The sequence below is a fragment of the Bidens hawaiensis genome, unplaced genomic scaffold (assembly GCF_021521415.1).
Source record: "Bidens hawaiensis isolate Kalapana, Puna unplaced genomic scaffold, B.hawaiensis_p1.1 tig00037681_1, whole genome shotgun sequence".
In the NCBI taxonomy this organism is placed as follows: Eukaryota; Viridiplantae; Streptophyta; class Magnoliopsida; order Asterales; family Asteraceae; genus Bidens; species Bidens hawaiensis.
The window spans coordinates 67,228-93,642 of NW_027496592.1; the positions used below are offsets into that span (position 1 = coordinate 67,228).

Here is a 26,415-nt window from a genome sequence, read left to right on the forward strand (position 1 = left end):
ATAACGAATTGGTCTTAACGAACGATCATAACGAACTACTGCTAATTCGTTATTTCCCTTAACGAATGGGCATGACCAATTACCGCTAATTCATTATTTCTCCTTAACGAATTACTCAACGAATTTCATAACGAACTATTTCTATTTCGTTATCTCATCGTAACGAATGGAATAACGAATCGCCTCTTAATTCGTTAAGTCTCCGCTAACGAACTAGGGTTAGGTCAGAGAATGTCATAAACATTCTCTGACATTCCCTTACCTCGTACACCTTTTCTGGCGCCGCCTTTTCGGCGCCGTCATCGCCGGAAAAACGTATTTTCTCATAGTTTTCACCGTTTTTCATCCCGTTTGATCCAGATCTGAGATAGGGTGACCCCTAAGCTCATCTTTTGACCGGCTTATACCCGATTCCATCCGGATCTCGTGACTTTAACGGTTGAGGGTGTCGGCTCGTAGTTTCGCTACTAGATCTAGCGGGTTTGGATTCGTACAATATCATACTATCATTACCTAGGGTCGGGATCGGTTCTTCTTCTTGGTTTCGGTTAGAGAAAGAGAAAAATATGGGAGAGAGCTTAAGTGTGTGCTTTGGATGGTGTATGGAATATGTGAAAATGAATGGATTAATGGGTGATTATGGTTTATATATTATGGGTCATGGGCTTAAGCCCATGGTCTTTCCTTTAATAACCCAAATCCATTACCCATATTACTTAACCCAACACAAGCCCATCTCATAACATCAAACATTATTATTATATTAACCGAACGAAAAACAAAATGTTACACTAAACTAATCTATTCTTTAACAATTCATCTTATCTTAGTTCGAGTATGCAATTCATTATATATCAAACACATATATGCTAAGTATTCACATCAAAATCAAGGATTCAACTTTTCATTCAACAAAGTTTCCTTAATTGGCAATCTAACAATTTCAACAATCTTCAAGTATGATCTAGTAGTTTTATGAATTTACTAGCATATACCCTATTCAATATTCAATAACATTAATCCATATCACTTACAAGTTTCATTAATCGACCAAAATCATCAACTACTCCAAAAAAATTCAAAAATCCCCAAATTGCAAACTGTGAACAAGTTCTTGCTATACTCAACTTTAATACTAACAATTCAATGATTCATGTTCATATCATCAATCCTAATGATCAATAACTAATCAAAATTCATCCTAACATCAAACTGTAACAACAAATTCATCCATGATTACTCCTAAATATCAAGTATTCCAACAATGCTTCTTATCAATTCTAACAATCAAAGTATGATCTTCAAGATAAATGTATGCATGTGTAAGTGGGTTCAATCCTTCCTCTTACACATACATACGTATACACGGCTCTCATACACACATATCAACACCCATAATTTCAAATCTTCAAGCTCAATCTCAACCAAAACACCTAATAAAACATATTTAACCCTAGAAATCAACTCAAACATAACTTACTTGTGTTCTTGAAGATCTAAGGATAAAAAATGAGAATGTGATGGGTGTGAGTGTGATGATCCTTCTTCCTAATCTTCTTCCTAGTTGTTAATCTTCATTGTTCTTGATCAAAGCTTGATTGTAAGTATGTGTTTGTGTTTTGAGATTTGAATTTTCGTGTGTGTAAGGAATGTGTGTGTGTGTGCCGTGATATAGAAAGGGAAGGAGAGGAGTAGAGTGAGTTGGACAATAGGGTGCAAGGTGGATACTCTCTCTTGGTTATAACACAAATCTTCTAGAAGATGGAAATCATTGGAGAGGTGAATTGGTGGAAGGCTATTGGGGATAAGAGAGGTGGGGGGGGTGATGTGGCATGGGGGGGGGGGGGGGGGGCGGCCAAGTGGGGGTGAAGGTGAAGGGTTGGTTATAATATAACTAATCTTGCTTAATTGGTTTAACGTATTGCGAGGTTTAGGTAATCAATCGGATCCCGTTTTTAATAATTTTTGACAGACTTTGAACGAAATCAAATTCCAGATAGTATGGACTATAAAAAACTATTTTTTTGAAAATAGTTTGTGTCAGATCCTTTCCGGGTCCTGTAATGGCTTTTGCTTACTTATTTCTCAGTTTTGCGATTCGAGCCTTCCTAAATTATGTATATACATTGTCTCCAACAATTTAACATGTATTTTAAATTTTGGGGGCCATTTAATCATATTAATGATTTATTTATTTTCTGGTCCGGTACCCGAGGTTATTTCACGTTATGCTCGTTACGTGTCAAAATTTGGAATTTTTGTTGACTTTGCAAGATATTGAATCTTAATAATGGAAGATTTTATTCATAACATGATATTATATTGTTAATCATGATTACATTAACGATAATTTTTGCCGAGTGTTACATTGTGGTCCCTAACCTTACCAAAAATTTACTTTCTATTAGTCGATTAACAAATGATTCTCTGGTTGATGTGTTGTTTTCTAATCACTTTTTTCACATTCAGGACCGACAAACGGCGGCGATCCTCGCTAGAGGCACTTGTGAAAATGGATTTTATGTCCTCTCTCAAGGCCACAAGTCTCTCGTTGTTGCGCTTGCTGCCCCTCACATTCGTGCTTATTTTGATAAGTGGCACAACCATTTAGGTCATGTCTCGTTTGATGTTATTTTCAATTTGAATAAACTTGGACATATTTTTACTACATCTTTATTACCCACACCGGGCTTATGTTCTTCGTGTGAACTTTCAAAGGCACATCATTTGCCATTTGTTGAAAATAATAAACGATCCACACATGTGTTGGATTTAAATCATTGTGATCTTTGGGGTCCCGCACCAATTCCATCTACGGATGGATACTTATATTATGTCATATTTGTGGATGATTTTTCCCGTTTTACTTGGTTTTACCCATTAAAACTCAAGTCGGACTTTTATAATATACTTCTCAATTTTTTAACCTTAGTTCACAATCAATTCACATGTAATGTTAAAATCTTTCAAAGTGACGGTGGTACCGAATTTACCAATAACCGAGTTCAAATTCTTTTTCAACAAAGTGGCATTATTCATTGCTTATCATGTCCTACACACCTCAACAAAACGGGCGAGACGACGAAAACACCGTCACATAACCGAAACGAGTTTAGCCATGATGTTTAATGCTCATGCACCAGCTAAATTATGGCTTGATGCCTTCACTTCGGCCACTTTTATCATAAACCATCTTCCTACACCTCTTCTTAACAACAAATCACCTTTCGAATTACTTTTTCATCACCCTCCCTCTTATTCCACTTTTCGAGTATTCGAATGTCGTGTTTTTCCCTACTTACGAGACTACACCAAACATAAACTTCTTCCCAAAAGTGCACCATGTAGTTTTATCGGTTATAGCCCCATATATAAGGGTTATCGATGTCTCGATCCATCCACCTCGCGAATATACATGACACGTCATGCAAAGTTTGATGAAGATAATTTTCCCTTCTCGGGTACCGTGTCACAACTTGATGAAATAAAATTACTTCTTTCAAACTTTGAGGATTTAATACCATCTCCTGATCCTCCATCATCAATCGAACCTTCTTCACCAAAAACCAACCCATGCAATAAACCCACTACTTGCACCTTATGCCCAACCCATAATATAAACCAATCCTCCATCCCACAACCTACTGTAAACTGAAGAGCCTATCTCGGAGTCGGGCTCCCCGAGGCGGCCCACGGCCCATTAAGTAAAGAAAGTTGATGGCAACCAAAGGAACAAAGCCCAATAATAAAGATAAGGATCACCCAAGCATAAGAGAGAATCTTAGGGCTACTGTTCCTGGGGAAGGACCCAAGACACATTTGTCTCAAGAGGCTCAACATGACATGGCGAATAAAAGGAAGCAGGCTGAAGCTTCGGCGGGGAAAGGAATAGATTAGTGGAGAAAGGCTGAAGAGTCAAAAAAGAATATGTCCATAGAATAAAAGAAACTTATCTCATCCCCTTTATAAAGGGAGGGAAAATAACATGAGAGGGCAGATTAACATGTATCACTTAAGCTTATACTATTATCCCCGTTTATCAACACTCTCTTGCATATATATTATAACATGTTGTACCACTCATTGTATCATTCTCATTAGAACCTTAATAAACAAATAAACAACACCTATATCTCTTTGTCAATTCTAAGAGCACATCTTGAATCCATGTTATAATATCATCTAGGGTTCCAACATTGGCGCCATCCGTGGGACCTTAAGCTTCGGCAAAAGGTTTTCACCCACAGCCTCTAAAAAATGGCCGACGACCACCATCAAATACATCGCTGCCGCCGTTGTCTCACCGGCAAAAGGTTCTCGGTGTTGTTTGTCCAATGTTCCAGTAAACAAGCACCAACCCAGTTCAGGTCCTTTGGCATTCTTTCTGTCGCCAGAACCTTTTTCCGATTCTTCTGAATATTCCGTGATGACTGCTTTCAACCAACAATACACATACCCGTATTCCTTTACTAATTTCGATCGCTCTGGCGACATGCCGTCGCGTTCCCTCCGTACTTTCATTAAGTCCATAGTGCCCACAAGCGCACATCCGTACTTTAAAGGCATGAAAGACATCGGTGGAGTGGTGTTGATCGAGAATGTAAATGAAGAAGAATCCCCTCCCTTCTAACAAAGAGTACAAACATGTTTTGGTCCCTCCATGCAAACGGTCAGATCTCTCCTTCTCGTTTAATACACGCGTTATCCAGATCTACACACGTTCAGGTTCCAAATTCCTAACTTCCTTAATTTGTTAAAAGCGTTTATATTCTACAGATCCGTGAATTAAAAAAAAGAATCATAATGTGTCTTTGGTTCCAAGCTTTTCATCTCCTTACATAAGAGCACCGATATATGTAGAATATGTGCTTATATAATAAAGGGTTTCTTGAACGAAGCAGGGCATCAAACAAGTTGACATTCATTTGAGTTCTGATGCAAATAAAGTAAACTATTTATTGAATCTTTTGAAGAACACATGTAAGCTATAATACATTTAGGTGATAAGAAATAAAAAATATGCATGGGGTACTTGTTGTAGGGTCAAACCCTATATCTCATATGCATTTTTTTTAAATAAAAGAATATAGTGACAATAATAAGAAGTTGAGAAAGAGAGCAAAAGATATTTTTTTACTCTTTCTTGGGAAAACAAAGAGTCAGAATCCAAAAATCATTATTTTCTATAATAAAAAGAAAATTTTCATGGATCACGTGTATTTATTGTGTACCCATATGTTGTCCTCTCTTAAATAATATACATGTTGCTTTTAATGCAAGACTACATGGTATAGGGGTACCAGAAAATCTATGCATGTAACGTCCTTCTTATCCTAAAAGGTATATTTTAACAATAATATATTATGGTTAATAGACAATTATACATAAAAATGTCAGAATAACTTATATGAATACATTGTTACATGGAAAACCTCTTTGACCTACATACTAGGTTAATAATTTACACTATAGCAATAATATTTCTCTTGTACTTATTCACTTATTAAAATCATACATTTGTATGTTTGCTTATGAAATTTGTTATCCATATAGTACAAACATTTACAAAAATCTTTTAAGATAGAGTAAATCTTTCACGGCAGATTACGCGAGCTCTACAAGCCACTAGTTCAATTTGCAAAACAAATAATTGCATAAAAAGAAAAAAAAAATTGAAAGATTTTTTTAGAAGAGTTTAGTTCGCATATGTTTGTTATTCTTTGATCAATGAGAGATTTTGTTAGGAAATTTATTATACATAAAATATTACATACATGAAGCTATGTATGATTGTTAATTATGGTGAGTTAAAACAATATACATTTGATCTATTTTTATGTTAATTCATCAAAGTGATACATACATAGGGTAATTAATATTGCACCTGCTAGAACACTTTGGTTTCACCATTATGTAAAGAAAATATGTTTTCAATTAATCATGCATATGGATGTTCAGCCTTTAAAATTAAAATAAATCAAAATGAAAAGCAAGTACAAACATCGTTACCTTTTATCTCTGATGGAAAAGCACAAAGGAAGGTAATGATGATGGTACATGTATACACTCAATGTAAAAGGTTTAAACATTGGGAACCTCAAACATTTTGGTTATTTTGACTTTTGCTAAATGTTTAAGCTTTTGATTTTGTCTATGCATACCCGATAATTCTACTTTTATGAGACAACAAAGTACCCCATGTATAGTTAGTCTTAGAAAAAAAGGGTGCATGTGCTAAGGGAAAACTATTGTATATAAAACTAATTCCACCCTATGATAGAACATAATCGAAAACAAGGGCCAAATTAACAATCATTTGTATTTTAAAAAGTTTTGAAATATAGTAGTACAAGCTTTACATGATACACAACTTATAGTGTATACTTAGACGTCCCATGTGGGAGACAATTCTTGAGTTTGTCATGCAGGAAGTCTTGAGACGTTGAAGAACAACTGGTTACATATTCGAAAGTGTTTTTCAAGAAGTGAGAATCTCTCCTAGGGTACTACGGGTTTCCCCCTAAAGAGGGGAACAAACCACGCCCAAGTGGCCGGGAATGTGAAAGGCCCTCTACTTAATGATTCCTTCGTAAGGAAGCCCTTTACTACATAATCTCTCCAGAACAAACCCCCCTTACAATATATTTCCTTCAAAATGAGTTCCCTTACAAACCTTCATAACAAAGCCCTTTCCAAGACAAGCAAGTCATAACGGAGCCCCCTTACAGGAAGGAAGCCTCCTTTCAAGACAATCAATCATAATAAGACTCCTTCCAAAAGAATCCCTTCATTACAAACACTCATCCTAGACAATTCATATTGAAGCCCCTTGCCATATTACAAGATTTTTTTTCCAAAGAAGAAGATTCCCTTTCCTAGGGAGGAGATGTTTGAAAATCCCCTTCCATTGTATGACGTATTCGAGAAGCCTCTTCTGTGAGGAATGAGAGCCTTCTACAACAACTTTTTGCATTACAGTAATTTTATCTAAAGGAGAAGAATCCCCCTTCAAGGGACAGAATGTTTGAAGGTACTTCTTTCCGTCAACTCTCCTTGCTACATCAACAACATCCCATGGTACAAGAGTTTTCTATAAAGAAGAGAAATCCTAGTCCAGGGGATGGCACATGTGAAAGGTCAATTCCATTCATAAGGAACCCCCACCCTACACCAACATGGAGCTGGGGGACTAATTTGACATTGCATCATTGTGTCGTGCGTTTTCGTCAATGAAGTTTCTTTAATACGACAAAAGGGACCTCGTTCATCAGCTTTTGTGAATGATGTTGTGTCTCATAAAGAAATAGCTATCTTAAAGAGTCTTTCAACAAGAATAACCTCATTCCAATGAGGGAGGTATTGTAAAAGTCCCTTCCAAGAGGAAGGAAAGCCTTCTATAGCAACATCTCATGTTTCAAGAGTTTTCGTTTTAAAAAAGAAAAAGAAGAGTCCTTTTCTAAAGAGTGACAAAGTCACTATGGAATGAAAAAGTCTCATTTAGCAACACTTTACATTCCAAGAATTTCCCAAGTGGAAGAAACTTTCATATCCATAATATGTTTTATAAGAAGGGAATGGGCCCTTCCATCGTCCTTCATGTGTAAGATATCTAACATGTATTAAAAATATTTATGATTAGCATTTATAATTGGTCGATCATTGATTATATCTCCCAGATGGGATAAAGCCCTCTTTAAGAGGCACAATAATTATGATTTCCCCTAATGGGAAAATGACATCAATTCTCCTTTGTGTGAAATGAAGGCCCGGCTGAGGGGCTTGGATCCATATACAAAAATAGCCCCATCAATGAGGCTTTATAACTATAATTTCCTCCGAGGAAAATAGCCCCATCAGTGAGGCTCCATACTTATAATTTCCCCCAAGGAAAATAGCCCCATCAACGAGGCTCCGTACTTATACTTTCCCCAGTAGAAAATAGCCCCATCAACGAGGCTCCATACTTATACTTCCCCCGTGGAAAATAGCCCCATCCATGAGGCTCAATAATAATTTCTCAAGAGGAAAATAGCCCCTCCTAAAAGCCCCTTCCAATCATCATGATTAATGTTGGTGGTTATTTCATCATATATTATCACATCGGAAATTGTTTGTCTACGTTAAAGAAACTTAGGCTTAAAGTCTCTTATCCCAATCATAAATAATTAGCATAAGGGATGCTACGAAAATGTGTCTCCGTCCTATTAGGGGTCCAAGTCAGATAAGCCCATAAGAAACCAAGAAACTTGAGAAGTACTAATTACTCTAACCAAACATCCAACCAACCAGATAAGAGGGAGATAGGAAATGCAAATTTGAAAGTGAGAAAAGTAGCAAGCAGTCAAGAGAAGGTAGGCGATCTGAAAGGTATCATGACCTCTCAAGGGAGGCATGAGAGGCATTTTCAAAACTATCGATAATTTAGGTGTGGGCCCAGTGATGGTCTGAGGAGATAAAAGGGAGATTGGATTATTTAAGTCCAAGAAATATAAGGATGAGCCCGATCAGGGTTTAGTCCGTTACGTTTATCTTAAATAGTAAGGATAATAGACAAGAAATACTCGATGACGCTACCCTGGAAATGATCCCAACAACAACATTCTCGCTCTAGCAATCGTTAAGGTGATGGCGAGATCGGTAAAGGATATTGCCACTAACCTTATGAAGAAAGTTCAAAGATGGATAAATGTCTTCAGAAGATACACAGAGAAGTGTTGAACCGTTTAAGATAACACGAAATTTGGGCCAATAGAGAAAACAACATAGACAGACACTTTTGGAGGATAAAGAAAGCACAGTGGAAGCCGAATTAAAAGTGCAGCAATGGACTAGGGAGACTTGAAGAGGTTAACTTTGAAATAAGTTCTCCGAATGACAAGAGAAATAGGCCCAGTAGCAAACACTGGCCCCAAATTAAATGTGGCTAAAGTAAGGAAGCCCAAAAGAAAGTATTTAAAAGACCTCCCAAAGTAACTAAATGAAATCAAAGGTTCTAGGAGGGGGGGGGGGGGGGGAGGTTAAGGACTTATCCAATCGATCTAAACAAGTTGGCAGCATCAATCCAAAAGAAATGGTTAGAACAACACATGTGCCAGGCCATGTTGTTGGAATGGATGGGGCAAAGTTAAAGAGAAAAATGGTTCCAAAAGAAAGCTCCTAGGTTGAAAAATCAACATTCAATTGAAGTTTAATGTGAATCACGCAAGAGGTCACGACACAGGTAGAATAGGGACTTGTTGTAAGTCCATTATACTCGTCATAAATAACGAGCACAATGGACTGCGGAGAAATGAAGAGCCTACCTCGGAGTCGGGCTCCCCGAGGTGGCCCACGACCCATTAAGTAAAGAAAGTTGATGGCAGCCAAAGGAACAAAGCCCAATAATAAAGATAAGGATCACCCATGCATAGGAGAGAATCTTGGGGCTACTGTTCGCCTGACCTGGGGAAGGACCCAAGACACATTTGTCTCAAGAGGCTCAACATGACATGACGGATAAAAGGAAGTAGGCTGAAGCTTCGACGGGGAAAGGAAGAGACTAGTGGAGAAAGGCTGGAGAGTCAAAATAGAACATGTCCATAGAATAAAAGAAACTTATCTCATCCCCTATATAAAGGGAGGGAAAATAACATGAGAGGGAAGTATCACTTGAGCCTTATACTATTATCCCCATTTATCAACACTTTCTTGCATATATCACCAACTAATTATAACATATTGTACCACTCATTCTATCATTCTCATTAAAACATTAATAAACAAATGAACAACACCTATATCTCTTTAGCCATTCTAAGAGCACGTCTTGAATCCATGTTATAATATCATCTAGGGTTCCAACATAAACCAAACACCCATAGTCCCAATTCCTAACACTAGCTCAACAAATGATCCCAATCCACCACACTCCCCATCCCATTTCCACACACCACCCAATGACAATCCTCAACTACCATTTCTGATCCAACACCACAAACATCAACAATTAATAACTCCAACACAACCTCTAGCTCTACCACTTCACAAACTCAACCTCCTGCCACCACTCACCACATGCATACTAGATCGAAGTCTGGGATTTTTAAACCTAGACATTTTTCTAACTTAACAGATTTTTCAAATAACCATCTTCATCATGCTCTTTTCACCTCTCATATTCCCAAAGGTGTAAAAACTGCTTCTAAAAACTCTAACTGGGTTTCGGCAATGAAAATGAACTTCAAGCCCTACACAACAACAACACATGGGATCTTGTTAAACGTCCTATTCATTCAAATGTTGTTGGCTCGAAATGGATATATCGAAACAAATACAAAGCCGATGGCTCGCTTGACTGGTACAAAGCCCGTTTAGTCGCTCAAGGATTTACACAAATTCCCGGTCTCGATTTTTCTCATACCTTTAGTCCGGTTGTAAAAGCGTTCACGATTCGTGTGTCCTAAGTCTTTCCATGATCTACAATTGGCTACTTCGACAACTTGATGTCAATAACGCTTTTTTTCATGGACATCTAACCGAAACCGTATACATGGAACAACCACCAGGTTTTGTTGATTCGAAATTTCCAAATCACGTGTGTCATCTCAAGTGTGCCCTGTACAGTCTCAAACAAGCACCGCATGCTTGGTTTCAAAGGTTGAGTACCTTTCTCATTACACTTGGTTTTCACTGTAGTCGAGCCGATCCGTCACTCTTCATATACAAAACCGAAACCATATTAATCTATCTTCTTGTTTATGTAGATGACATCATACTCACTGGTAACAATCAAATTGTCATAACTGACTTCATGGACAGATTAAACAAAGAATTTAAAATTAAGGACTTGGTTACCTTAAATTATTTTCTTGGCTTTGAAGTAATTTCCAACTCGTCCGGGCTCTTTCTTAGTCAAGCTAAATATGCCCATGATATCCTCTCCAGAGCGGGTCTTCTCGATGCTAAATCGGCTGCTACACCACTTACCACAACCGGTGTTTTCATCTCTTCGGGCACACTGTTTTACGGTCCCACAATATATTGTTCCTTGGTTGGTGCTCTCTGGTACCTAACTATAACACGACCGGACACTTCCAACTCATTAAAATAGTTCTCCCCTGTGTCAAAGACACCATTTCCTATGGTTTAACGTTTGATCGCCCGGTGAAAGCATCATTAGTTGGATATTCCGATGCCGATTGGGCACGTTGCATTGAGACACGACAATCCACCTATGGTTACTCGATTTATTTAGGGGGAAATTTAGTCTCTTGGGGCACCAAGAAACAACCGACCGTTTCTCGCTCAAGTTGTGAATCGGAATACCGGGCCATGGAAAATACCGCAGCTGAAATAATTTGGTTAACTAATCTCTTACGAGAACTGCATGCACTACCTCCTGATCGGCCAACTCTTTTGTGTGACAACAAGAGTGCTTTATTTCTAAGCCAAAATCCGGTATCACACAAACGTGCAAAACATATAGATATCGATTATCACTTCATCATAGAGTTGGTCTCCTCTGGTCTTTTACACACAAAATTTGTTCATACCACGCTCCTGGTAGCCGATATATTCACTAAGAGCTTACCAAGACCTTTTTTGAACGCTTCCATACCAAACTACGTGTCGGACCGCTACCTGTTTCGCTTGAAGGGGTAACAACCAATTTGAATTTCAGTATTGTTGACTAGTTATTTATAGTTAGCTTGTATACTAATGTAAAGGAGATAATTACTCCTAAGAATATGGTAATTCTTATGTATATAGTGGTGTATTCTAATTGAATGAAATCATCCTTTTAGACTCTTACAAATTCTAATCAAGGTGAAACATATTACAGTTACATATAAATCATAAATGATAAATATATACAATCATACAAAAACTTAACTTGATTTTTTTACTTTGAAAATCGAAATCGAAGATGAATGTTCAATATTGATGATTTAAAAGGCTATTGTGTAGGGGCTGATAATCGAACAAATTAGAGACGTGTGCCCTATATACCTTGATCCGCCGATACTTAACGTGTTAAGAGACTGTGTTCTAAATTGTTACTCCCTCCGTCCCATTATAAGTGTCCAAGTTTGAAAAACACAATGTTTAAGTTGGATTGAATGATTACTTTTTTTCTTACCAAATGACAAAAATGCCCTTGAAAAGTGAGTCCATCAATATTGTTTATTAATATTATATGTGTGTGTTTAAGGGTAAACTTACAAATTGGCTAATAAATTTTGAAAGTGAACACTTATATTGAGACAAATAAAAATGGAAATACGGAAACTTATAATGGAACGGAAGGAGTAGATATCAAAGACACTACTTTCTAAATTTAAATTATTTCCCAGCTTAAACTTAACTTTGAACACGTATTAAATTGTTATATGAAGCCCCGATGAGTTCGAAGCTAATAGTTCATTTAAAAGAACTCAAACAACTAATGCCCACCAGTGCATGTGACTGTCAACTAATTATAATACCCACAAGTGCATGCATGTGACTCCGTTTAGATTTTAGTTAGCTAATATATATTCTGACTCTTATCTCATATCCTATACAAATACATGCATGTAACAAACCAAATTGGTGCACTCCAAACTCAAAACACACAATATGATGACCACCTCAGAGCTTGTTTTCATCCCGTCTACCAAACTTGTTGACCAGCCCAAAACCATGGACCTTGCAAAGCTTCTCCTCAAGCGTGATCAACGACTTTCGGCCACAATCATCATAATGCAACTCCCCTCATCTTATGAATTAAAATACGACAACATATCGCCTACCAATCCCCGTCTCCGCTTCGCTCACATCCCCTGGGATGAGGCCAATACGCCTCTCCTCTTGATGAAACACTAACCGGACCCCGGACAGATTACTGGTAACCTGGGGGTTGGATAGCTGTTTCCCACGAGGGGTTAGACCCTTGGAAGATGGTTCTTCTGATAACCTGCAAAACAGACACCGTGAGCTCGTCACTGAGAAGGGGGGGGTTCCTCCTTGTGACCACCCTCCGGCGTGAGAATCAGACTAGATTGCTCTTTAAATATAAAAGTATATTAAGAGATTGCTAGAGCAGGTATCAGGTATAATATGATGATAATGTAGTAAGATATGTTGTGTTTCGATGATCATACCATTTGGGGTATTTATAGCCGAAGGTAGGTTTCCAAGGAGGTATGGCCGGCTGCAACAGTGTTCCTGTTCATCAACAGTAGCCTACGCACGTGCCCTGCTGGTAGTTGGTGGGTAGGCAGCGGCTGATAGTGACCAGGCCTGCTGTATACTATTCCCTTTCCACCAACTGCCGGCTACGCACGTGGTATGACAGTAGTTGGTGAGTAGGCAGCGGCTTAATAGTGATACAGTACAGGAGCATGCTGCTCGCCATACTGTATCAGTGAGTTGTCGTATCCCTGATCAGATCTTTCGCCCATACCTCGTCAGGTACAGTAAAAGGTCCTTCAGTATACAGACTGGCTTATTTGGGCGGGAGTATTCCCCCTCCCGCCTCTGCGCGGGATTGCTCCCGGCTTTGCTCATTCCTTCAGGTGACACTGAATGATCGAGAGCTAAGTACCTAGTGCGTGTAGCCATGCTGCGCGGGTGGCCTTCCCTCATGGCTTGTATCCGAGGCTGCGGGAACAGGCGGAGTCCTTCACCATGGGAGGCATTTCCTGCGGGACCAGCTTGCATACTGCGCGTAAGGACGTCACGTCTCTGAGCATGGTTGGTCCTGCGGATCCAGTTGGTCTTTGCGCAGACGTCCCTGTTTAAGGTGAGTCTTGCGGGTCCAACTGGGCTCTGCTGGGACCTACCTCTTCAAGTCCCCCCAGTCCAATGTTCTTCTCATGCGTGTTTAATAAAGTGAGGTGAACTTTTGGACTTGAGCAAAGGGTTTTGAAAAGGGTTTTGTAAGGTTTTCCATGGGAAGTCCTTGTCACTTGCAGAAATGCCCGAGTTTCCTGCTTGGTCTTTGGGTATGATGCGGGTAGGTCTGTAACCTCGCAAGTCAGGAGGATTGAGTCCCAGTTGTGTGGATTCTCCATGAGGTTTTGGTAGTTTTGAACATAGTGATCAATTATGTTAAAACCACCAATTCCATCCTGGAGCTTCAAACAACGTAGTTCTCAACGTTCCGGCTATGCGGGGATATTATTTCTGTTTCCGCAAGCATTGCCCAGAAGATCCTTCCTGGTTTCAATTCCCAGCAGAGCGCTAGGTATGTGAAGGGTTTTGCCTTAACACTGTACCCGCGCTCGTCTTACGGTTACTTTACTTCCAAGGTATTCTTGGCGTCAATTCCCTGCGGGTGCTAGGTATGTGAAGGGTTTTGCCTTTACACTGTACCCGCATCCGTCTAACGGTTACTTGTTCGCCAAGGTTTACTTGGCTTCAATTCCCTGCGGGTGCTAGGTATGTGAAGGGTTTTGCCTTTACACTGTACCCGCATCCGTCTAACGGTTACTTGTTCGCCAAGGTTTTCTTGGCTTCAATTCCCTGCGGGTGCTAGGTATGTGAAGGGTTTTGCCCTAACACTGTACCCGCATCCGTCTTACGGTTACTTGTTTGCCAAGGTTTTCTTGGCTTCAATTCCCTGCGGGTGCTAGGTATGTGAAGGGTTTTGCCTTAACACTGTACCCGCATCCGTCTTACGGTTACTTGTTTGCCAAGGTTTACTTGGCTTCAATTCCCTGCGGGTGCTAGGTATGTGAAGGGTTTTGCCTTTACACTGTACCCGCATCCGTCTAACGGTTACTTGTTTGCCAAGGGGTAAGGGGTATTTTCCCGCTTACTTTTTAATATTTTCAAATTTTGAATTTTGAAATTCGAAGAGTTGGTGGAAAGATAAGAACAGTCCAAACCTCTGAAACGTCGTGCGACGGTTTCTTCTGACTGTGTCAGGACGTGCAGGAAGTTATGGTGACGTGACAGAACATGGTTATTCCAGACGCTTTTCCTGGCGCGTGGGCACGATTTTTCGGGCGCGTGGCCGCGAAATTACTGGCACACGTCCTGTCAACAGCTGTTGCCAGCCTGCTTTTTGCCACGTGTCATAGTTTCATTGCACCTTCGATTTCTCTCTCCTCCGCATTAAATTCACCGCATTAATTGCGATTAGTATATAAAGGGGGAGAGGCCCCTTTGTAATCCACACTTTCACCTCTCTTCTTCTTCTTAGTGATTTCCGGCAAATACTCCCCTTTTTCAGGCAAGCATTTTCCCGAAATCACTCTTCTTTCTGCAAAAATGTCTTCTCATGATGCTGAAGCTGTAGCCGACGATAGGAGTACTGCTGGCGAGTGCCAGTGTGCTCTACCTGTCGATCAGTACCAGTACATCATCAGGAAGTTCATGCTCGAGTCTCTCGAGCCTGAGTTTCCTGAATCCCACCAGACTGTGTACGATGCCCCCAGTGGCAAGATCGGGGTATATGCTGCATTCTTTGTTTATGGGAACCTTAGGTTTCCATTGACAAAGTTTATGTATCGTGTCCTGGAGAGGCACGGTGTGCACCTGACCGAGGTGCATCCGATGGCGATTGCCAAGGTCCGGCACTTCGAGTGGGTGTGCCGGATTCTGGGTATTGAGCCCTACGTGGACCGCCTGATGACCTTCTATACTTGGAGGTGCGTCCAGGGGTGGTACACCCTGACAACCCGTATTAAGGGTTTGAAGATCTGCGTGACCGAGCGCAATCTCCGATCGTGGAAGCGGGAGTTCTTCTACATCTCTGCCCGCGCCATCCCCATTGCTATGAAGTTCAAGAAGGGTCAAGCGCTTCCGAGCCTTCATGCTTCCAGTTACCAGGAGGCGGAATGGTTCGCGAAGATATCCCGGGTCCAATCTCCGGTTTACCGGTTTGCGGAGTCCGGGATGGTGCTGCTGGGGATGAGCCGGGTATGGAAGGATGCGTCCCGGTTTCCCATCCTTCTTGAATACGGTTTGAACTCTATTCCTTATGGTATGTCTTGTCTTTCTTGCTGATATTAGTTAATTTTCTAACTGTTTCTTTTTCTTTCAGAGGGGAATAATTTGGAGTCGCTCCTGTTCCCGCGGGAAGCTGACAGTCCTGTGCGGGTGGGCACTCGTGCTCTGGACGACAATGAGTTGCCCATCCTGGAGCAAACGGCGGATAGGTTTGTGGAGGTCTATCCGCCGGGCCAAGAGATCCTGAGCCACCGGCGGCCAGGTAAGGAGATATTCTATCCTGAACCCCTCAATGCTGTACCCGTTGCTGAAAATCCTTACATCCTGTCTTCTGAGGAATCCGCAGATGGTCCTCCCCTTGTGCGGAAGAAGAAGGCTGCTGCCGGCGGGAAGGGGAAGGAGAAGGCCTCCACAGCTGATCCAGTGGTTCTCTCTGAGTCGGAGTCAGATAGTGAAGAGGTGGCGGGGAAGCCCGGTGGTGAGAAGAGCACTGCTCCGGAGGCTACGACCGTTACCTCCGGAGAACCAACGAAGACGACGGTGACCGGTACCAAGAGGCCGGCTCCATCGGGTTCCTCCCCGCCCGTCCGTACGTTCAGGGTCAAGAAAACCCGTAAGTACAATCATAATGTCTTTGCAGATTTATCACTATAAATTTATCTAACACTTTCTTCTTTGTGCAGGCGTGGGTGTTGACGCATTCCGGGGTGAACCGCAGGGGAGTATCTCCCCGCCAATGACGGTAGGCTCGGTCAGCCTTCCTGAGGCGTCGACCCAGGCGCCTGCGCCTGCATCCGCTGTTCCAGTTGCTCATTCCTTTGAGCCAACTGTTCCGGCAGTGATGACGTCACCGCCGGCTGTGAGTGCGATTTTTACAGCATCCTTCACAGAGCCGGCGGTTACTGCTGCTGCTTACAAGGCGGCGACCACGGCGGCGACCACAACGGCGACCACTGCGGCTGCCACCATGCCCGCGCCACCGGCTCCGATGGCCGGTCCATCAGGTACGCGCAGGGCTTCACGCCGATCTTTGCCACCTTCCCGTCTGCCTGACCTGTTGGATGGATTTCCTTTAGGTTCAGGTGATGGGTTTGGCGGCTATCGGCCTGTCATTGACCCTACAGGTGCGTAGGGTTCCTTTCTTTTTCCCTTATGTTTTGTATCATCTTTTCCTTACTGCTTTTGTTTCTTTTGCAGTGTCGGATTCCAATGAAGTGTATGTTCCTCGATGGAACATACGCCGAGGAACAACCCTTCGCACACCTGTGGAGTGCGTGGACTGGGCTCGCCACGCTGCTCCTCCGGGTGCGTTGGGGGAAGCCATGGTTAGCTACCAGGAGGGTAGGCTAACTAATGAGCTTCGGGTTCTCCAGGCCCGGATGCAGCCGCGCGTCGAGCTGCTTTGTCGTGAAAACGACAAGTTGAAAGCAGCTCACGCCAAGGACATATCTGAGGCGCGTGCTCTTCGGGAGGAGAACCAACAGCTGGCGGCAGCTGCCGCCGACAAGGAGAAGGCCTTCAAGGCCCTCGAGGTTGAAGTTCAAGCGCGACTCGAGGCCCGCTCCAAGGCTGCCCAAGCTGTGAATGAACAGCTTCGGCTGGCCAGGGAGACTGCGCGAAACGCAACCGAGAGGGCTGCCAAGGCTGAAGCCGTTGCTGAGCCTTTGCGTGTGGAGAATGAGGAGCTCAAGGCCAAATTAGAGGCTCTCCAACGCGCTCATGATGCCTTGGCAATGGAAGATGCCAAGAAACTCCAGGAAATCCTGGACCAGAGGGGGGTGCTTGACCAGACGCAGCGGAAGCTTAAGGGCGTCGAAGAGGCTGCCGCAAAGGAAGTTTTACTTGCCAACCTTAACAAGAGCGAAGCCGAACGCGCCCACAACGAAGCTCAAGCTGCCCTCCAATGGCTTCTTCGAGAAGCGTTGCCTCAGGTATGTTTAGATTTATCTTCCCGCTTTCCTTTTGTAAGAAAAGGTTCTAATACTTGTGTTTTCTTTGTAGGTTGTGCGTCGGGTCTTTTCAGAGACTTCTTATGATGATGCTATGACCGCAGCCCTCAACGCTTCTCATGAGGATGGGGAAAAGGCCGGCTTCTTGCTTGGTCTAGGGTTTGTTGAGAAAGGCGTCCCGCCTTCCAACTTCCCTTTGTTCAATGTGGATACCGAAGCCATTTATGACCAAGCATTGAACCAATACGCCGCCTTCCCGCATCCAGTGGTGGAGAAGGTGGACGAAGTAGCTGCTGCTGATGATGGGTTAGCTGTCCTCAAAGCGTTCCTCGAACCACCCCGTTCTTACGGAGCGGGTCCAAGTGGAAGCGGCCCTGAAGCTTGATCCTGAAGATCCCTTCCCATTGCTAAGACTCGTATAGTTTTTTTTTTTTTTTTTTTTTCTTTTAGGCGGGTAGTTACCCGGCCATTCTTGTAATATATTCTTGAAATATTAATCTTTTTGCGTATAAGATTGTTATTTCCTTCTTTGGGTTCCTTGCTTTATAAACTTATGACTTGCATACTTAGTTTAAATTAGCAATTTTCCAAGTGTTTAGAATAAGAACCTTTGAACGTGGTTGATAGTGGGTTAAAGTTTCGCTTCCTCCTTCGTGATTGTGCGGGTAGAACCGTCACTTGCACTTGGTAAGATGGCTAAACTTTTAACTTTTATCTGACCTGCGTGTAGGTTTTTCTTACCTTTTGATAAGTTAACCTTTGAACGTGGTTGGTAATAGGTGTGAAGTTTTGCTTCCTCTTTCGTGATTGTGCGGGTAGAACCGTCACTTGCACTTAGTAGGATGGCAAAACTTTACCCTTATCTGACCTGCGTGTAGGTTTTTCTTACCTTTTGAGGATAAGTTAACCTTTGAACGTGGTTGATAATAGGTGTGAAGTTTTGCTTCCTCTTTCGTGATTGTGCGGGTAGAACCGTCACTTGCACTTAGTAGGATGGCAAAACTATACCCTTATCTAACCTGCGTGTAGGTTTTCCTTTTCCTTTTTAAGAATTTTGTTTTGAACCGTTCGACGCGCGGTTGTCGATAGGTTAGTGTTCATTTTCCTTTGATGATTCATGCGGATAGACCGGCACTTTCATTTAATGGGATAATTGAACTCTTCTCCTTCAACTGACCTGCGTGAAGGTTTGCCACGTTATTGGGTTCGTGCGGGTAAGACCACCTTCCCACGCAACGACTTCACGTAATGTGAATGCCGTCACCAGTGTTGGATAGTTTTAACCGTTCGACGCGCGGTTGTTGATAGGTTATTATTCAGTTTCCTTAATGATTCATGCGGATAGACCGGCACTTTCATTTTTGGGTGCTGAACTTTTTCCCCTTCAACTGACCTGCGTGAAGGTTTGTCACGTTATTGGGTTCGTGCGGGTAGGACCGCCTTCCCATGCAATGACTTCACGTAATTATGCGGTGAAAACCGGCATATTAGTGTCCAGAAAAGTATAAATGTAAAATCATCAGCTTCGATATTCTTAAAGAGAATCATTTCCATTAGAAGTGGCTCTTGGCCTTTTCTTTACAAATTGGAATTGATTTACATGCAAACTGTGTAAATGAGCTCCCTTCCTTGTTGGGATGGGAGTGCCATCGAGCCGATACGCACCTGGTTCGGGATCTCGTTCTTTACGCAGCATGTAGTCTCGATTTTGAAGCTGGAATTGATTCGTGTTTTTCCCAGCTGGGGTTCTATACGCACCCGCCTGCTCAGCCTTTATTACGCCATGAGGTGCGCGAGCGTCCCATCTCTGACAAATGCTTCGACCATATCTTTTACATCTATGCATTCTTCAGTGTTGTGGCCCTTTGTCTTGTGAAAGTCACAGTATTTGCTCCGATCTGCATCGTGACGATGTCGGATTATTGGAGGTTTTGGCCATGGGAGCTCTTCAGTGGCGAATATCTCAGTGACGCTTTTGGTGAGTGGCGTCCATCTGGAGTTCCGGTGCGACTGTACATTATCCCTTCCGCCCAACCGATGTTGCAAGCTGGATGAGGTGTCAAAGTTTACCTTGACTGCCAAATGCCTAGCTTTCGTTTTTTATTTAGTCGGGCGGTGAGGACGTTGTCTTCTCTCGTCCTCTGGGTGTAGAGGTTTGTGCTCTGTGGGAGATCTCTACCCAGTTGCTTCTCTGTTTCCGCATAGCGTTTTGCTGCTGTCATGATGCCATCCCATGTGGATGGCATGCCATCTTTACCCGTTAGGGTGCGGATGAGCTCTGGGTCATGTGCGCCCTGGATGAAGGCAGCGCGAACAAGATCTTCGCTGATATTTCCCAAACTTAGCTTCTTTGAGTTGAAGCGAGTGATGAAGTTTGGCAGAGATTCGTCTTCCTCTCGTATGCATTTGAGGATTGTCCATTGCTCCTCGGTATACTTCCGTTGCTGGCTGAAGTGTTGGCTAAACTTCTGTTGGAAGTCTGCCCAGTCGTAGATGTGGTTGACCGGTAGACGATCGAACCATGCTCTAGCAGCCCCAACCAGCGTCATTTGGAACATGTAACACCACGTGGGTTCCGTCCAATTGCTGACGGTTGCCCCCGCTATGAACCTGTTCAAATGATCGTCTGGATCGGATATACCGTCATATGTGCCTATGTTGGGCATTTGTTTGGCACTCTTTGGGGCGATTGCTTCAGCAATGTCCCTTGCAAATTTGGACGTTCCTGCATTTGCAACGTTTGGTCTGAACGTTTTAGAGAAGTCTCGTGGACTTTCACCTGTGCTTTTTGGTTTGAAGGCTTGTCCAAAATGCCTTTTCGGTTGGGATTCCGTTTCCTTATGCTTCCCTTTTGCCCTATGGCGAGGGTTCGCGTCGGAGTCGGATTCCTCCGAGTCATCCTCCCAGTATTCGAATTCGTCGGCCTGTTGCACGGAACACAAGCGTTCGTCCAACTCAGCCTGGAATTCCTTTTGTCGTGCCTCCGCCCATGCCTTAACTTCATCGAGAGTTTGGCGGGGGAGTCTTCGTTTCTCAACCTGGGTATCAGTGGATCCCAGTAGGCGATCATTTATTGCACTTGCCCCAGCTTTGGTAAGTGGGGTAGTGTTCGTAAAATTTACTTCACTTGCCCCGGCTTTGGTAGCCGGGGTAGTGTTCGTAAAAACTGTGTTGCCGGTATTCCCCCCAGTAGCTGGGATTGTGGTTACCGGAACTTCTCTAACCATCTTTGTAGAAGTTTGAAAAAACTGGAGAAAAATAAAGTTCTAGCTTTATGCACGGATGGCGCCAATGAAGAAACACTAACCGGACCCCGGACAGATTACTGGTAACCTGGGGGTTGGATAGCTGTTTCCCACGAGGGGTTAGACCCTTGGAAGATGGTTCTTCTGATAACCTGCAAAACAGACACCGTGAGCTCGTCACTGAGAAGGGGGGGGGGGTTCCTCCTTGTGACCACCCTCCGGCGTGAGAATCAGACTAGATTGCTCTTTAAATATAAAAGTATATTAAGAGATTGCTAGAGCAGGTATCAGGTATAATATGATGATAATGTAGTAAGATATGTTGTGTTTCGATGATCATACCATTTGGGGTATTTATAGCCGAAGGTAGGTTTCCAAGGAGGTATGGCCGGCTGCAACAGTGTTCCTGTTCATCAACAGTAGCCTACGCACGTGCCCTGCTGGTAGTTGGTGGGTAGGCAGCGGCTGATAGTGACCAGGCCTGCTGTATACTATTCCCTTTCCACCAACTGCCGGCTACGCACGTGGTATGACAGTAGTTGGTGAGTAGGCAGCGGCTTAATAGTGATACAGTACAGGAGCATGCTGCTCGCCATACTGTATCAGTGAGCTGTCGTATCCCTGATCAGATCTTTCGCCCATACCTCGTCAGGTACAGTAAAAGGTCCTTCAGTATACAGACTGGCTTATTTGGGCGGGAGTATTCCCCCTCCCGCCTCTGCGCGGGATTGCTCCCGGCTTTGCTCATTCCTTCAGGTGACACTGAATGATCGAGAGCTAAGTACCTAGTGCATGTAGCCATGCTGCGCGGGTGGCCTTCCCTCATGGCTTGTATCCGAGGCTGCGGGAACAGGCGGAGTCCTTCACCATGGGAGGCATTTCCTGCGGGACCAGCTTGCATACTGCGCGTAAGGACGTCACGTCTCTGAGCATGGTTGGTCCTGCGGATCCAGTTGGTCTCTGCGCAGACGTCCCTGTTTAAGGTGAGTCTTGCGGGTCCAACTGGGCTCTGCTGGGACCTACCCCTTCACCTCTCACCCAAAACCTTCGTATTGGACATCCTCAAACACCACAAGCCTCGTATTAGAGACATTGTCCAGGGCATCATCGCGGAGTCAGACTCCGTTCGACTTGCTGGCTTCGTTGTTGACATGATGTGCATTGACATAATTGATGTGGCCAAGGAGTTTGGAGCTCCAACCTACACTTGTTTCGCAACATCCGCAGCCGTTCTTGGGCTCATGTTTTACCTTCAGGACAAACGAGACAACGAGGGTTATGATGCTGTAATGCAGTTGGAAAACTCGGGTGAACCGTTGACAGTTTCGGGCCTAGCCAACCCTGTGCCGGTTAAGGTGTTACCCATTGTAGTGTTTGATAGGGAAGGTGGGTCAGTGTATCTCGACCTCGTGAAAAGACACCGTGAGTCGGATGGTATAATACTAAATACATTTCATGATCTGGAAAGCTATGGATTAGAGTCCCTTCATTTGATGAATAGCTGCCCACCGGTGTTTCAGGTAGGCCCGGTACTGGAGCTAGAGAAGAAGAAATTAAGTGACGAGGAGGAGATCATTATGAGGTGGCTAAACGAGCAACCGGAGAGCTCGGTTGTGTTCTTGTGCTTTGGAACCGTGGGTACCTTTAACGAGAAGCAAGTGAAGGAGGTGGCGGTGGGCATTGAACGGAGTGGACACAGGTTTTTGTGGGTACTCCGTCGTCCACCGCCAAAAGGAACGATGGAGTATCCGATACCATATGACAACTTGGAAGGGGTCCTTCCAGAGGGCTTCCTAGAACGCACATCGAGTGTGGGGAAGGTCATAGGGTGGGCCCCACAGATGGCGGTGTTGTCCCACCCATCGGTTGGTGGGTTTGTGTCACACTGCAGATGGAACTCGACCTTGGAGAGTATATGGGGTGGGGTACCGATGGCAACATGGCCACTATTCTCAAAAGAACTGATAAATGCTTTTCTGCTTCGAGTGGAACTGGGATTGGCGACGGAGATTAAAATGCAAGACACAAGCACACGTACCGCGACGACAGAAGATATTGAAAAGGGTATTAGGAAGCTGATGAGTGATTGTGAGATGAGAAAGAAGGTGAAGGACATGAAAGAGAAGTGTAGGGCTGCAGTTATTGAGGGTGGATCTTCTTTTGCGTCTGTTGGAAACTTAATCGATCATCTACTCAATATTTAAGACCATTGTACGCTTTGTTCTTTTAATAATTGTTTGGGTTTTGAGTATGCTAGACTGCTTAGTTATTTTTTTTTTATTTTTATTTTTTTTCAAAAGTGTGCAGTTTGGTATAACGACATAACTAGTTTTAACCTAATCCTAAACCCAATATTGATATATGTAGTTTAAAATGACCGGTAAATATTATACACGATATGACACGCTACCATAGCCAAAACCACCCATATTGCGAGACTCAATCCAAAAATGGTGATGTAGTTGGCCCTGAAAGCTGAAATCAAGTGGACCAAATTGTATAAACCATGTCAATATTGCAACTTAGGAGTGGACCCGCATAGAGCACACTGGGTTCGTGAGAACCCATTAATATAAAAATTTTACGTAGAATAGAATTATAATAATATTGAATGAGTCCTTAAAATTTTTAGAAGTGAACCCGCAACAAATAATTTAAAGTGTTGTAGCGGTAATATCCTTGTTCCTTAAACCTTCAATATGTAGTTGTTTTTTTTCTTAAGTAAGCCATCGTTGTGTAACCTAGGGGTGTGCGAAACTTAATACCCAACCCGATTGACAAGAAGAATGACACAAATCAGTACCCGAAAATTATAAAATATTGGCCTCGAAATCGGACCTTTTGAGGTATATCGGGCTTCGATTTTGCATCAATTCGGTTGACCGATCTCTGCCATACTGAAAACCAAAGTATTCTTCCAATTCAACCTCTCATCTTATCGATCGTGTTGTGCAATTTCAAAACTATGAGATCATCAAATCGATTACTAATTCATCCTCAAACATCTCATCATTAGGTATGCTTGCATAAAGTTTTATTTATTTATTTTTTTCCTATCTTCAATTACTAATTTCTTGACAACTTGATATACGTGTTTAACTGAAAGATGATTCAATATGTTTATTTGTTTAGTCTCATGTGATTATCAATTTTGGTGTCTAATTGATCAATATACGTTAAATTAATATTTGATTGAGCACTAGGTTGAGTGATTGATTAAAGGGGAAAATTCCCTAAATGGCTCTTTGAAGAGAGAGAAACACACACAAATAGCCAGTGAGATTTCGTTTTCAAAAAATAGCTATTGAAATCCAATTTTCACGTGACATTGGGATTTTCCGCGTGAGTTTTCGTGGACCAATCATAAACTGCCATGTGTCAAGCATTCCCACCTACCACGTGACTTTTCATCTGAAATCCGTCTTACACGTTTGTTTTCACATCAAATCTAACCTGATGAAAACCAACTTTAACGTGATGTTTCAACCTGTTTCCGTCGCCAACGTGAGTTTTCATAAAAGTTGATTTTTGAGTTTTTTTTAAATTCATCTCCAAAGATGAATTTCAAATTAATTTCAACTCCGGGGACGAATTTTGATTACAATTCAACTGCCAAGACAAAGTTTGAGGAGAAATACTTTATGTGGACCCCATCCACCTAACCCTTTTCAGAATACGTTGATTTTATGAACAAATCAGTAGTCAAAGTTGGATTTGTTATACAAAACCATCTTCAAAGATGTTCAAAGATGTTTTTGAGGAGAATTTAATCTTTTTTTCATAAATTAAGTTTTAAAAGAAATAGCGGATAACTGTGTAACCACCGGAGATGGCGGCGGCGACATCGCGAGTATGAAATAGTGGTTCTTGTTTCCGACCAAGAATTGCATATATGTGGCATTGATGTTTGGGTGCAGTGGTGAGATGAGGAGCCAACGTCGGGTGCGGTAGTGTCAGGTTGCCGGGACATGGGTTTGGTTGGTGATGAGGGTGTGGTTTGAGAGTATCGATATGGTGGTGGTGGGTGGTTGTGGTGGTGGTGTCCGGTAGCATTAAGTGGCGGAGGAAATTATGGGAGTTTGATGAAGAAGATGATGAATATGATTTATTTTAAAAAGATGAAATTCAATTGAAATTCATCTTTGGAGATGAATTTCAAAAAACTTAAAAATTCCATAATTTTGAAAACTCACATTGGAGACGAAAACAGGTTGAAATATCACGTTAAAGTTGGTTTTTATTAGGTTAGATTTGATGTGAAAAGTAACGTTTAAGACGGATTTGAGATGAAAAATTGTGTGGTAGGTGGGAATGCTTGACACATGGCAGTTTTTGATTGGTCCATGAAAACTCACGGGAAAAATCCCAATGTCACGTGTAAGTTGGATTTCGAGGGCTATTTTTGGAAAACGAAATCTCACGGGCTATTTGTGTGTTTCTCTCTCTTCAAAAGGGCTATTTAGGGAATTTTCCCGTTGATTAAATATAGAAGACTTTGTTTGATTTAGCGTCGTAATTTTGATTTAAGGCGTAATTGATGATCTAGTTTGTAAAGTTAATTAAGGTTTTTAGGAATTGATTGGGTTGGGCTTGTAGGTAAACACAGGTTATTTAATATTACATGTTTTTTTAGAATGACAAATTTATTGTATTTAAGCTACCGTACTCTTTAAATTTGAAAAACTCAAATGCCCTACTCTGGCCCAACTATATTGTATAAACTACCAGACACACACTGGCTTCCGAGTTTGGCTTGGGCGTTCCCACGGATACTGCCGACTGCCACTTGACAATCGTTGTACCACCACAATGGTAGAACTCTCTGAACACACGGTGGGACGAAAACTCTGGTGGGCTCAGGGTACGAACTGGAAACCTTTGCACAATGCTTAGCTCAAATCTTTCATTGCCAATATTCACCCAAAAATGACACAAATGAGATTCAAACTTGAGTTTCCACTGGAGAACCCAAGTCTCCTACCACTATGTCACAATTGAGAAATTTTTTTAATATTACATGTAAAACTTGTAATAGGTTTATGTAAGGATTAGTCCTAATCGATTCTCTACATGTGAAACCCGAGATCAAACCCACGTTAATTCCGGGACCCAGTATATGGACCGTTAAAGACGATCGGATTTATATTAGTTTATCGTGCCGGTTCCATGTCTAAATTCAGGTAAGGCCAAAATCCGCTCATCCCTAATGTAACCTGTGTTATTAGTTAGGGTTTTAAAAGTCCAAAAAAATGAATGATATTAACACCTCCGTAGTCCACAACTATTTCCTCCATTTACAGGCGACC

At 42.3% G+C, this 26,415-nt stretch overlaps 1 pseudogene; it reads left to right on the forward strand.

The window, feature by feature from the left end:
- The first annotated feature begins 22,142 nt into the window (after positions 1-22,142).
- LOC143589640 (UDP-glycosyltransferase 71E1 pseudogene) lies at positions 22,143-23,337 on the forward strand (annotated as a pseudogene).
- Positions 23,338-26,415: the final 3,078 nt, after the last annotated feature.